This window comes from Astyanax mexicanus, chromosome 17 (assembly GCF_023375975.1).
Source record: "Astyanax mexicanus isolate ESR-SI-001 chromosome 17, AstMex3_surface, whole genome shotgun sequence".
Classification (NCBI taxonomy): Eukaryota; Metazoa; Chordata; class Actinopteri; order Characiformes; family Acestrorhamphidae; genus Astyanax; species Astyanax mexicanus.
Genome location: NC_064424.1, coordinates 567,678 through 580,000, shown reverse-complemented (window position 1 = coordinate 580,000; position 12,323 = coordinate 567,678). Strand labels below are relative to the sequence as shown.

Below are 12,323 nucleotides of genomic sequence, written 5' to 3'. Positions count from 1 at the left end.
GAGAGGTAGAGAGAGAGTGAGAGAGAGAGTGAGAGAGAGAGGTAGAGAGAGGTAGAGAGAGAGGTAGAGAGAGAGTGAGAGAGAGAGAGGTAGAGAGAGAGTGAGAGAGAGAGTGAGAGAGAGAGGTAGAGAGAGGTAGAGAGAGAGGTAGAGAGAGAGAGAGAGAGAGAGAGGTAGAGAGAGAGTGAGAGAGAGAGTGAGAGAGAGAGGTAGAGAGAGATAGAGATAGATAGAGAGAGAGAGGTAGAGAGAGGTAGAGAGAGGTAGAGAGAGAGTGAGAGAGAGAGTGAGAGAGAGAGGTAGAGAGAGGTAGAGAGAGAGGTAGAGAGAGGTAGAGAGAGAGTGAGAGAGAGAGAGGTAGAGAGAGAGTGAGAGAGAGAGTGAGAGAGAGAGGTAGAGAGAGATAGAGATAGAGAGAGAGAGGTAGAGAGAGGTAGAGAGAGAGAGAGGTAGAGAGAGAGGTAGAGAGAGATAGATAGAGAGAGAGAGAGAGAGAGAGAGAGAGAGAGAGGTAGAGAGAGGTAGAGAGAGGTAGAGAGAGAGAGAGAGGTAGAGAGAGGTAGAGAGAGAGGTAGAGAGAGATAGATAGAGAGAGAGAGAGAGAGGTAGAGTAGGATGAGTGTGAGTTCAGCAGAATAGTTGTGTACAGTCTCTCTGTACGTTACTGATGTAGTTTTATAGGATTGTGGGAGAAGTTAGGAAGCAGGAAGTAAATCTGAGATTCATCACATGATGAAACTCTGCAGAATCACTGAGATCCAGAGTCCCAACACTGCAGCTTTAACCTGTACCATTATTACCCATAATTACTAATACTGCACCCAATTACACTACTGACTTCAATCATATATAATAACTACAAACACTGCAGTTTACACTGGTCATGTTTTAATCAAGTACTATCAAATACAACATACAGTTTTTCAGAACAGTCCTCTCTCTGGGTCAACCACAGATATTGAGCCCACATGTTTAGCGTAATATCCAGAGAATGGCTTTAAAGATCTCAATCCATCGTTTTTTAATTCATTTTAAAATGTCTAGTTATGTCTCTAGTATGAATGAAAGTCATGTGAGCTTTTTTTGTGAAAAAAGTGCTCCGGTGATCCGGTATAACACTGCTTTAGTCCGGTGGAGGAGTGGGCGAGGGGCAGGGAGAAACTATTGTATTTCAGCTCTTGCTCATGAATATTCATACATGCAAACATATCGCCTCTGCAGCACTGCGACACCAGGAGGCAGCGAGACGGACAGCAGTTAGAAACGTTTTAAAATAAAGACATTTTTACACTAATAACAGTCTTTACAATGTCATATGTTACTTTTTAACATGTGTAATAACGCCCTGCTAAGTGCAGTTCAGCCTATACTGACCTAGTCTTAGAGTCTCTGTAAAACACCAAATCCACCGGAGATCCTATTTAAACCTATAGTTACTTACACACAGAGGTGGGTAGAGTCCAGATCCAGAAAGTAAAAACCCAGCCCGGGGTTTTGTTGGCCGAAATTTTAACTAGTGTGAACAGAACTGTTCTATACTGTTTTTACATCTCAATTGTACTTGGCTGGTGGTGTTTTTCCTCCATAGACTAATTCTAACCATTTGTTTCTTAGCTCTGAATTACTGGGTAAAGTATATAAACACTGATGTGTTATTCGCACAAATAACACAGGAATGAACTACATGCTGTTCCTAGCACTGTTAGTTATCTCCTATCTGACAAGACGGCGTCGCTGCCCGGCTTCAGCTCTGCCTGTGGGCGGTCCCGAGCCGAGGTGGGAGGAGCCATGAATACTAATTCACGGGTTGATGTAGACACGGTGCTTTTCCTGATCGACTCGTTTGTGTTTTTCTGAATATTTTGTTTTACTAACTGCTGCAGACAATGAGGAAGAGATTGAGGAAGAAGAGTTTCATCATGTGCAGCATCATAAACAACTCAGAAGCGGAAAAACACCTTTAAACAGTAGAGGTATGAGTGCTGCCAGTATTGCTGCAGAGGTTGAGATAGGACTAGGCTTCATTTCTCTCTTAGGGAAGCCAACCCATACTTTTTTAACATACTTTTCTCTGTTAATCAGATTTGTTATCAGACGTCTGACAGAGTTCTGAGTGTGGTGATTCATGCTGGATAAAGTATGTGAGTACTCCAGCTCGTGGAGTTCTAATTAGTTGTAAAGGTTTGTTCAGAACGAGGTTCGAATGTTCTGGATCAGAGTCTCCTGAAGTCCTGCTGATCCTGAGGATTAGCGGAGCAGGACCAGTCTGTCCGACACTTGTGTGTGTGTGTGTATAGTGTGTGTGTGTGTATAGAGTGTGTGTGTAGTGTGTGTGAGAAGTTGTCCGTCATCACTTGTTCAGAGATCTTCAGTAGCAGCAGGGCACATGTGGCACGGATCTACCCCGGCATGCCTCCACTCCCAGGGCCGGCGCTGACCCGGGGGGGGCGTGTGTGTGTGTGTGTGTGTGTGTGTGACAGGTGTTAATGACGGGCGGACGCTGTTAAACACACACAGCTGACAGGTGAGCAGAATGACGGGGTTAAATTCAGTAAAGCCTGACATCTGTTCCAGCAACTGCAGCAATCATAGAGTTCTCAATTAGATCAGATAGAGACGTTTATCCTGAGATCATCTCATCCCAACCGGACTCTCACTAACCACTTATCTTCAGCATCTCCACCCTTACAGCCTCACACTTACCCAACACGCAAATACAGAATATAACACACACTTATAAGATATCACTTAAAAATGATAGGTTTCTTTGATTTTACCAAATAGATGGATGATCACAACCCATCAAACCACCAAACTGAACTGCTTCCCCACCCACATCCTCAGAGAGTTCTTTGGCATGAAGTGCCACGTTAAGCATGAGAGAACTGAACGCAAAACCCCCCCCAAACAATTTAACAGCCCTGCTCCACATTCAAACCTGAGACTCTAACGAGTCACATTGAGATAATTGGGCAGTAATAGTGACTAACTGAGAAAAAATACACACTTTTGTTGCAGCAATTTAGACATTAATTTCCGTGTGTTCTGAGTTATTTGAGGTCACAGCTAATTTACACTGTTTTATCTTTAGTTTTTCCCATACAAAGATCTGCTTAGATTTTTGCACCAGGAGTAAAGCAGCATAAAGTTATCCAAAAGCAGTGTGTAAGACTGGTGGAGGAGAACATGATGCCAAGATGCATGATAAAAAAAACTGTGATTAAAAAGTCTCCTAAGTCCCTTAAAATGTGCCTTTTAATCAAGTGCGCCTTATGGTGCAAAAAAATTGGTAGTTTTTAAATATTTTAGACATGGTGCGCTCCATCAGTAGGTTTATCTACACGATTACATTAAATATGTAATTAGAAAGACTTTTGGCAGAAAAATATTAGATTTCCACTTTTTTGCACTGTATTATTTTATTTTGGTTTGTTATTGATGTATTTTACACACTCCGAGTTAAAGGTATAGACCCACACCTCCATCCTATATAGATAACACAACATGAGGAGTGTATATAAACTGGTAATAAAAAAAGCTTAAAAAAAGATAAAAAAGCAAGATATCTCATATCTCACTGCAAGGATCAGCTGTTAAAAGTTATTTTACCTTCACTAAACCAACTAAAGTCACATTTGTAAAGTGTAGTTTAACACATAAAATTTTAATCAGCACAGTTTAATTAGTATGAGCAACACAAAATTAATGTTTTGCTATTAAATTTGACTGAATCACTATATAAAATCAGCTTCTTTGGACACATTTAGTAAAAGTATAGTTTTATCATAAAAAAGCACAGTTTTATAAAATAAAACTACTGTATATACTATGTATTATTTTATAGGTACATCACCAGTACAAAATTAGCACAGCCAACTTAAGTATAATTAAATTCTGCTTAATTAGGTAAAAATTAATTAGAAAAAGTATACTTTAATTATTGTAAATATAGTTTTTTAAGCAGCAGCAGTGTTTAGTGTGTGATGTAGGTAAGTGAATATTTACCTGTGTGTTGCAGAAGCGTAAAGCTCAGTAAGAGAAGAGGAAGAGGAGGAGAAGAAGAGGAGGAAGAGGAGGAAGAGGAGAGTGGTGAGGAGAGCAGCGAGCGATCTGAAAGCCCAGGGGCCCAATTACCTGCAATATCACCTGAAAATGAAAAGTACCTTTAACAGGTAGAGAGAGACGCTTAGTCACGGTGAGGAGGTGAGACACTTATTTACCTCCTTCTCTCTCTCTCTCTTTTCTTTATTTCCTCTCTATATGAGAGAGTTCATTTCTTCAGGTCTGTGTTTTCTGAGGATGTGTGATTATTATATCATTACTATTAGAGCTGGGCGATATGTCCCTGAAATATTATCACGATATTTTATGATATTGTCGTGATAACGATACTCTTGGTGATATGAAAAATCACTGAATTAAAAAAAAAGTATTTAATAATACACTACTGCAACAAAATGAACATTAAATAGTATTATATATATATTTTTTTTTTTATTATTTTTTACTTTTATTTATTGACTTTTCACAGTTTACAATATACAATGAACAAACACCCCCCCCTTTCCCATACCTGTTACACCAACTGGAAGTGAGATTTGTTTAGAGATTGTAAAATATATATAGTCACCAAAAGTATTTAAACCTCTATATTTTTTCTATATATACAGAGCAGAAAAATACAAATATGCAACATAAACATAACAAGTTGTAAATAAAGTGTTTTTACATTTCTGTTATCTCGAAGCTACATTATATTTATAATACTTATTATTATTATTATTATTATTATAATAAAAAATCTGACAGAGATTTAAAATACTCAGTAAAAGATTTCCAGTAAGAATAAAATGTGTCTGTTGATCCACACAAATTATAATGAATTTTTTCCAACTTTAGAAAAATAAATAATATATGTGAGCTATATATTTGTAATAATAAAACAAATTATACGCCAGGCTATAAAAGAAGCAAAAGCTGTAATCTGAATACAATCATTTTTTTAATCAGATTCAAAACAGAAGTCAATGATCCAGAATTATTAGTATTAGTATTATAATAATAATAATAATAATAATAATAATAATAATGCGCTCCATATATCTCCATATATCCAGGATGAAAGTAAAATAAATGATACTGAACAGATATAATCTCTTAGTCTCTAGCAGATATTTAATGGGAAATGAGAACAGTGTGAATTTTTCTTTTGATAAAAATAATAATAAAAAAGTAGAACCCTGATGTGATAATTAGGGGTGGGTGATATGGCTCCATATTTCAGGGTATAATATTAGTGTTGTTCACTATATTAAAAAAATGTAGCTGATATTTTTGCGTACAGTGTGATATGGCACACCCATAATTGCAACCATGCTGTATTTATTCTTAATTATTCAGCTATATATTATTGATATATTATTAATATATATTATAATAATCAGGGACAGTGCTAACCGTTCTGGTGCTCCTGATATTAACCCTCCTTTTTCCCTAAGTTTGATCTCCCGTTACTCCAAAATATTACAGAAAAATACAGTAAAGTACGCTCAAAACTTGTCATTAGTAGTATAGAAATGCTTCTTCATGTATTTAATCATATAAATTGATTAGAGTTTAATTTGCTGATTATATAGGACTCCAAATCCAGTTTATGCAAAACCAAACAGACATTTTTTTCCTAGATTTGGCTTCTCATTACTCCAAAATGCTACAGTAATACCACTCAATATTCATATTAATAATAGTATAGAAAGGTTATTTTATAGAAAGTATTAATTGTTTGTTTATTGTTTATTGATTTATTGATATCATTACAATTTGACTTTAGGTCTATAGCTAATGTAATATTTAAAATATAGTGAATTTAAGCTGAAAACAGGTGTATTTTATTTTTAATATACTTAATTATACTTAATATACTATTAATTCACTAAATTGTGTTAATTAGATCTGGTTAAATTTTTATTTAAATGATGTTTATTGAGTGTAAAACTCAATAACTAATAATTTATTTTTTCCCAATCAAAGTTCAGCGTTTGCTCCAGGTAATTTCACACGTTTTCTCTGTAGTTCTACTCCCAGCCTGTAGGGGGTGAGAGGAGCAGTTCAGTATTGATATATGTAATACAGGTGAGGGAGGAGACAGGTTACCTGTGGCTCTCTACAGGTAGGTGTAAATGTTAGACTGTTTATTTTCATTTGATTTAATGTCAAACAAGTGCTGTTTATAATCATAATCCTGATACTAATAACGAGGCTAATGCTAATCCTAGTGCTAATATTGGTTCTAATACTAACAGAGGTTCTAATGCTAGTGCTAATGTTGGTTTTGAAGCTAATTATGGTGCTAATGCTGATGCTAATGTTGGCTTTAGTGCTAATGTTGGTTCTAATCCTAACGCTGATGCTAATGTTGGTTCTGATGCTAATGCGGATGCTAATATTGGTTCTGATGCTAGTGCTGATGCTAGTGCTGATGCTAGTGCTGATGCTAATGCTGATGCTAATGTTGATTCTGATGTTAATGCTGATGCTAATGTTGATTCTGATGCTAAATATGGTTCTAATGCTGATGCTAAAGTTGGTACTAAAGCTAATTATGGTTTAAATGCTGATAGTAATGTTGGTTCTATTGCTAATGTTATTTCTGATGCTAATGTTGATTCTGAAGCTAATGCTGATGCTAATGCTGATGCTAATGCTGGTTCTGATGCTAATGCTGATGCTAATGTTGATTCTAATGCTAGTGCTAATGTTTGTTCTAACGCTAAAGTTTGTTCTAATGCTGATGCTTATGTTGGTTCTGACGCTAATTATGATGCCAATTGCTGATGCTAGTGTTGGTTCTGATGCTAATGTTGATGCTAATGTTGGTTCTGAAGCTAAATATGGTTCTAATGCTGATGCTAAAGTTGGTACTAAAGCTAATTATGGTTTAAATGCTGATAGTAATGTTGGTTCCATTGCTAATGTTATTTCTGATGCTAATGTTGATTCTGAAGCTAATGCTGATGCTAATGCTGATGCTGATGCTAATGTTGGTTCTGATGCTAATGCTGATGCTAATGTTGATTCTAACCTTAATGTTGGTTCCAAAGCTAATGCTGATGCTAATGTTGGGTCTAAAGCTAATGCTAATACTGATGTTAATGTTGGTTCTAACCCTAATCTTGGTTCTGAAGCTAATGCTGATGCTGTTGCTAATGTTGGTGCTGAAGTTAATGCTGATGCTAATGATAGCGCTAATGCTAATGTTGAGACTTGGTTTTAATGCTAATGGAGAGACTTTTTCTCTTAATTTTTTTTTTTTTATAATTTTATTTCTAATTTTTTCCGATTTTCTCCCCAATTTACACGGCCAATTACCCAACCCATTCATTAGGACTCCCCCTATCACTAGTGATACCTCAACACACCAGGAGGGTGAAGACTAACACATGCTTCCTCCGATACATGTGAAGTCAGCCATCGCTTCTTTTCGAGCTGCTGCTGATGCAGCATTACCGAGCAGCCAACGCGCTTGGAGGAAAGCGCAGCGGCTCGGCTCCAGTACATCAGCTCACAGACGCCCTGTGCTGCAGACATCACCCTAGGAGTGATGTGGGGAGAGAGCGCCATCTACCCACCCAGAGGGAGCAGGGCCAATTTTGCTCCCTCTGATGCCGGCAGCTTGATGGCAAAGCTGCATGAGCGGGGTTCGAACCGGCGACCTCCCGCTCATAGTGGCAGCGCTTTAGACCGCTGGACCACTCGGCGCCCCAAACTTTTTCTCTTAATAAATGTGATCATTATTTGAAGGCTGATTTTTATATTTACTGGGGTTATCTTTATCTGATATTAAAATGAGCTTTTACTCTTAAAATTGTAAGTCTGGATAAAAAAGCTAAAACTAAAGAATAGTGCGTGTATAGTGTGTGTGTATAGTGTGTGTGTAGTGTGTGTATAGTGTGTGTATAGTGTGTGTGTAGTGTGTAGTGTGTGTGTATAGTGTGTGTGTGTAGTGTGTGTGTAGTGTGTGTGTGTATAGTGTGTGTGTGTATAGTGTGTGTGTAGTGTGTAGTGTGTGTGTATAGTGTGTGTGTGTAGTGTGTGTGTGTGTAGTGTGTGTGTAGTGTGTGTGTGTAGTGTGTGTAGTGTGTGTGTGTAGTGTGTGTAGTGTGTGTGTAGTGTGTGTGTAGTGTGTGTGTAGTGTGTGTAGTGTGTGTGTGTAGTGTGTGTAGTGTGTGTGTGTATAGTGTGTGTGTAGTGTGTGTGTGTAGTGTGTGTATAGTGTGTGTGTGTGTAGTGTGTGTATGTGTGTGTAGTTAGTGTGTAGTGTGTGTATAGTGTGTGTGTATAGTGTGTATGTGTGTGTGTAGTGTGTGTATAGTGTGTGTATAGTGTGTGTGTAGTGTGTGTATAGTGTGTGTATAGTGTGTGTATAGTGTGTGTGTAGTGTGTGTATAGTGTGTGTATAGTGTGTGTGTAGTGTGTAGTGTGTGTATAGTGTGTGTGTAGTGTGTGTAGTGTGTGTATAGTGTGTGTATAGTGTGTGTATAGTGTGTAGTGTGTGTATAGTGTGTGTATAGTGTGTGTGTAGTGTGTAGTGTGTGTATAGTTGGTGTGTAGTGTGTGTAGTGTGTGTATAGTGTGTGTGTAGTGTGTGTGTTGTGTGTGTATAGTGTGTGTAGTGTGTAGTGTGTGTGTAGTGTGTGTGTAGTGTGTGTAGTGTGTGTATAGTGTGTGTGTAGTGTGTGTGTAGTATGTGTGTGTAGTGTGTGTGTAGTGTGTGTATAGTGTGTGTAGTGTGTAGTGTGTGTGTAGTGTGTAGTGTGTGTAGTGTGTAGTGTGTGTATAGTGTGTGTATAGTGTGTGTGTAGTGTGTGTGTAGTGTGTAGTGTGTGTGTAGTGTGTGTATAGTGTGTGTATAGTGTGTGTGTAGTGTGTGTATAGTGTGTGTAGTGTGTAGTGTGTGTGTAGTGTGTGTGTGTAGTGTGTGTATAGTGTGTGTGTAGTGAGTGTGTGTAGTGTGTAGTGTGTGTGTGTGTGTATAGTGTGTGTGTGTGTAGTGTGTATAGTGTGTGTAGTGTGTAGTGTGTGTGTGTGTGTATAGTGTGTGTGTAGTGTGTGTGTGTGTGTGTATAGTGTGTGTGTAGTGTGTGTGTAGTGTGTGTGTAGTGTGTGTGTGTAGTGTGTGTGTAGTGTGTGTATAGTGTGTGTGTAGTGTGTGTGTAGTGTGTGTGTAGTGTGTGTGTAGTGTGTGTGTGTGTAGTGTGTGTATAGTGTGTGTGTGTAGTGTGTGTGTAGTGTGTGTAGTGTGTGTGTAGTGTGTGTGTAGTGTGTGTGTGTGTATAGTGTGTGTATAGTGTGTGTGTAGTGTGTAGTGTGTGTGTAGTGTGTGTGTGTGTGTAGTGTGTGTATAGTGTGTGTGTAGTGTGTGTATAGTGTGTGTGTGTAGTGTGTAGTGTGTGGCGTGGTGTGTGTGTAGTGTGTGTGTAGTGTGTGTGTAGTGTGTGTATAGTGTGTAGTGTGTGGCGTGTGTGTGTGTAGTGTGTGTGTAGTGTGTGGCGTGGTGGTGAGTTCTGGTTAAATGCTGGTTTCTGGGTTTAATGATTAACAGATCGTCTATAATCAGCAGGACTCGCTCTTAATAGAGCTGATCTTTATCTGGGTTTGGGGTCCTGAGGCTCTCGCGTCTCTCGCGTCTCTCTCTGCTTATCTGAGATCAGTTTATAATAATGAGGCTGTAATGAGAGAGCGCTCTCGCGTTCCCTCTCGCTGCACTCACCAACTGCACAAATTACCCAATTGCTGTGTATTTACACGCTGGAGGCTGAACGGCTGTTGTGTCTGTGTGTGTGTCTGGTGTTTGTGTGTGTTTAATGTGTGTTTAGCGTGTGTGTGTGTGTGTGTGTGTGTGTGTGTGTGTGTGTGTGTGTGTGTGTGTGTGTTTGTGTATCATCAGTTTCTTCCAAGCTGCCACTGTTGAATCACACGCTAATTCCAGCAGGCCTCATGCTGTCTGGCAGCAAACAGGGCTGATTTCTGCTAACGATCCTCCGTGTACCCATTAAAATATCTAAATAACCACAACATAAAGCAGAAAATAACACCATCATCCTCATCCTCATCATCCTCATCATCCTCATCATCAGCTTCCTCATACCTTACACCTTATTCCTCCATTCGACATAAAAAGTATTATTATTATTATTATTATTATTATTATTATTATTATTATTCCCTGCTTTTGTCTTGTTCATTAAAGGAACTTTAACAGCCCAATGTTACATTATCAAGGTCCTGAAAATAATAATAATAATAATAATAATAATAATAATAATTTATTTTTATAAATTAATATTTATTTTATTATTAATAATAAATGATTAATAATATTTTATTTATATGGTGCCTTTTCTGAAAACTCAGTGTTTAACAACACAGCCATAGACAGAAGGTACAGTGCATAAGAACAAGCATGCATCCAAACGTAACAAATAAAAAACGTGCAAGTAAAAAAAAATATATATATATATATATATATATATATATAAACAACAATGTTGAATCAACATTTAATATTAAAACCCTTCAGACTGGGTGATACGGGGCATAATTTACCCTGATAAATCACTTTTTACACCATTATCCAGGCTAGCTTAGCGCTAGCTTTCAGCCCCAAGCGCTGCCATCACTCCTGGCGCCGGCTGCTGCGCTATGCGGAGTCTATGTATATATATGTCTATGTTATTATCAGTACAGTGATGACGGCGCTCAGAGCTGAAGCACGAGTAACAAAAATCCCCTCAATAACTAATAATTTATTTTTTCCCCATCAAAGTTCAGCGTTTGCTCCAGGTAATTTCACACGTTTTCTCTGTAGTTCTACTCCCAGCCTGTAGGGGGTGTGAGGAGCAGTTCAGTATTGATATATGTAATACAGGTGAGGGAGGAGACAGGTTACCTGTGGCTCTCTACAGGTAGGTGTAAATGTTAGACTGTTTATTTTCATTTGATTTAATGTCAAACAAGTGCTGTTTATAATCATAATCCTGATACTAATAACGAGGCTAATGCTAATCCTAGTGCTAATATTGGTTCTAATACTAACAGAGGTTCTAATGCTAGTGCTAATGTTGGTTTTGAAGCTAATTATGGTGCTAATGCTGATGCTAATGTTGGCTTTAGTGCTAATGTTTGTTCTAATGTGCTCGGAGCTGAAGCTAGTAGCATTATAGGATGTAAACAGTGTTTTTAATAAGCTTCGTTTTAAGCACTTTTTAAGTTATTAATGCCTGGTTTTAAATGTCAGGACTCTCCTCTTGGATTCTAGTAAGGAGGTGTGGAGCTACTTTGAGCTGGATAACGGTGTAAAAAGTGATTTATCAGGGTAAATTATGCTCCGTATCTCCCAGTCTGAAGGGTGTTTGTTGGATAAACTGTTAAAATTTCTGGATCTCTGAACGCTGTGGGAGAACGGAGGTGTGCTATTCATCAAATATAAGAACTTTTATCATGTTTTACTACAATAAAAGTACATTTTACACCAGAGTTCTCCTTTAAATAGGTTATAATCTGCTCCTGGTCCTCTGCCTTGTTCTGCCGCTTCGTCGTGTCGTTCACTACATGCGATCCGCAACCAACCCCCTGAATAATTATTTCCACTACCCGTCCCCCCGCGGGCCGAAAACTCGCAACTCCAGACCAATCGAGAGCAATTTAGTAACTCATACCCCTGAACATCAGTAACGGCCCACCCAGGACCAGGCCCCTGATGGAGGGGCAGCTGAGTGAGGACGGGAGGCAGCTGCAGGATGATGGGCGGCGGGGGGGTAGTTTTAAAGAGCGATCGTTTTTCTCTCGCTGTCGTTTTTTTGAGGATGTCCTGATTCTTTATCCTACACAGTAAATGAATAGTAAAGTGATCTATAACACATAAGGAATCATGTAGTAACTTAAAAACAGTGTTAAACCAAAATACTGGAATAGATTTACAGGGGTTGTACAGTGAAACTGAAACACCTGTCATCATTTTAGTGTGGGATTTTAGGTTTCATGGCTAAATTGGAGCAGCCTGGTGTTCAATCTTCATTAATTACACATTGCACCAGTAAGAGCAGAGTGTGAAGGTTCAATTAGCAGGGTAAGAGCACAGTTCTGCTCTAAATATTACAATGCACACAACATTATGGGGGACATACCAGAGTTCAAAAGAGGACAAATTGTTGGTGCACGTCTTGCTGGAGCATCTGTGACCAAGACAGCAAGTCTTTGTGATGCATCAAGAGCCACGGTATCCAGGGTAATGTCAGCATACCACCAAGAAGGACCAACCACAT

General features: G+C 38.5%; 1 long non-coding RNA gene across 1 annotated transcript in view; it reads left to right on the top strand.

Annotated features, from left to right (window-relative positions):
• The window catches only part of LOC111197429 (uncharacterized), a 55,114-nt gene extending 50,790 nt beyond the window's left edge, over positions 1-4,324 (top strand). Inside the window, exon 3 of the long non-coding RNA XR_007425212.1 lies at positions 4,019-4,324. This is a non-coding gene — a long non-coding RNA (uncharacterized LOC111197429). The remainder of the gene's footprint in view (positions 1-4,018) is intronic.
• Positions 4,325-12,323: the final 7,999 nt, after the last annotated feature.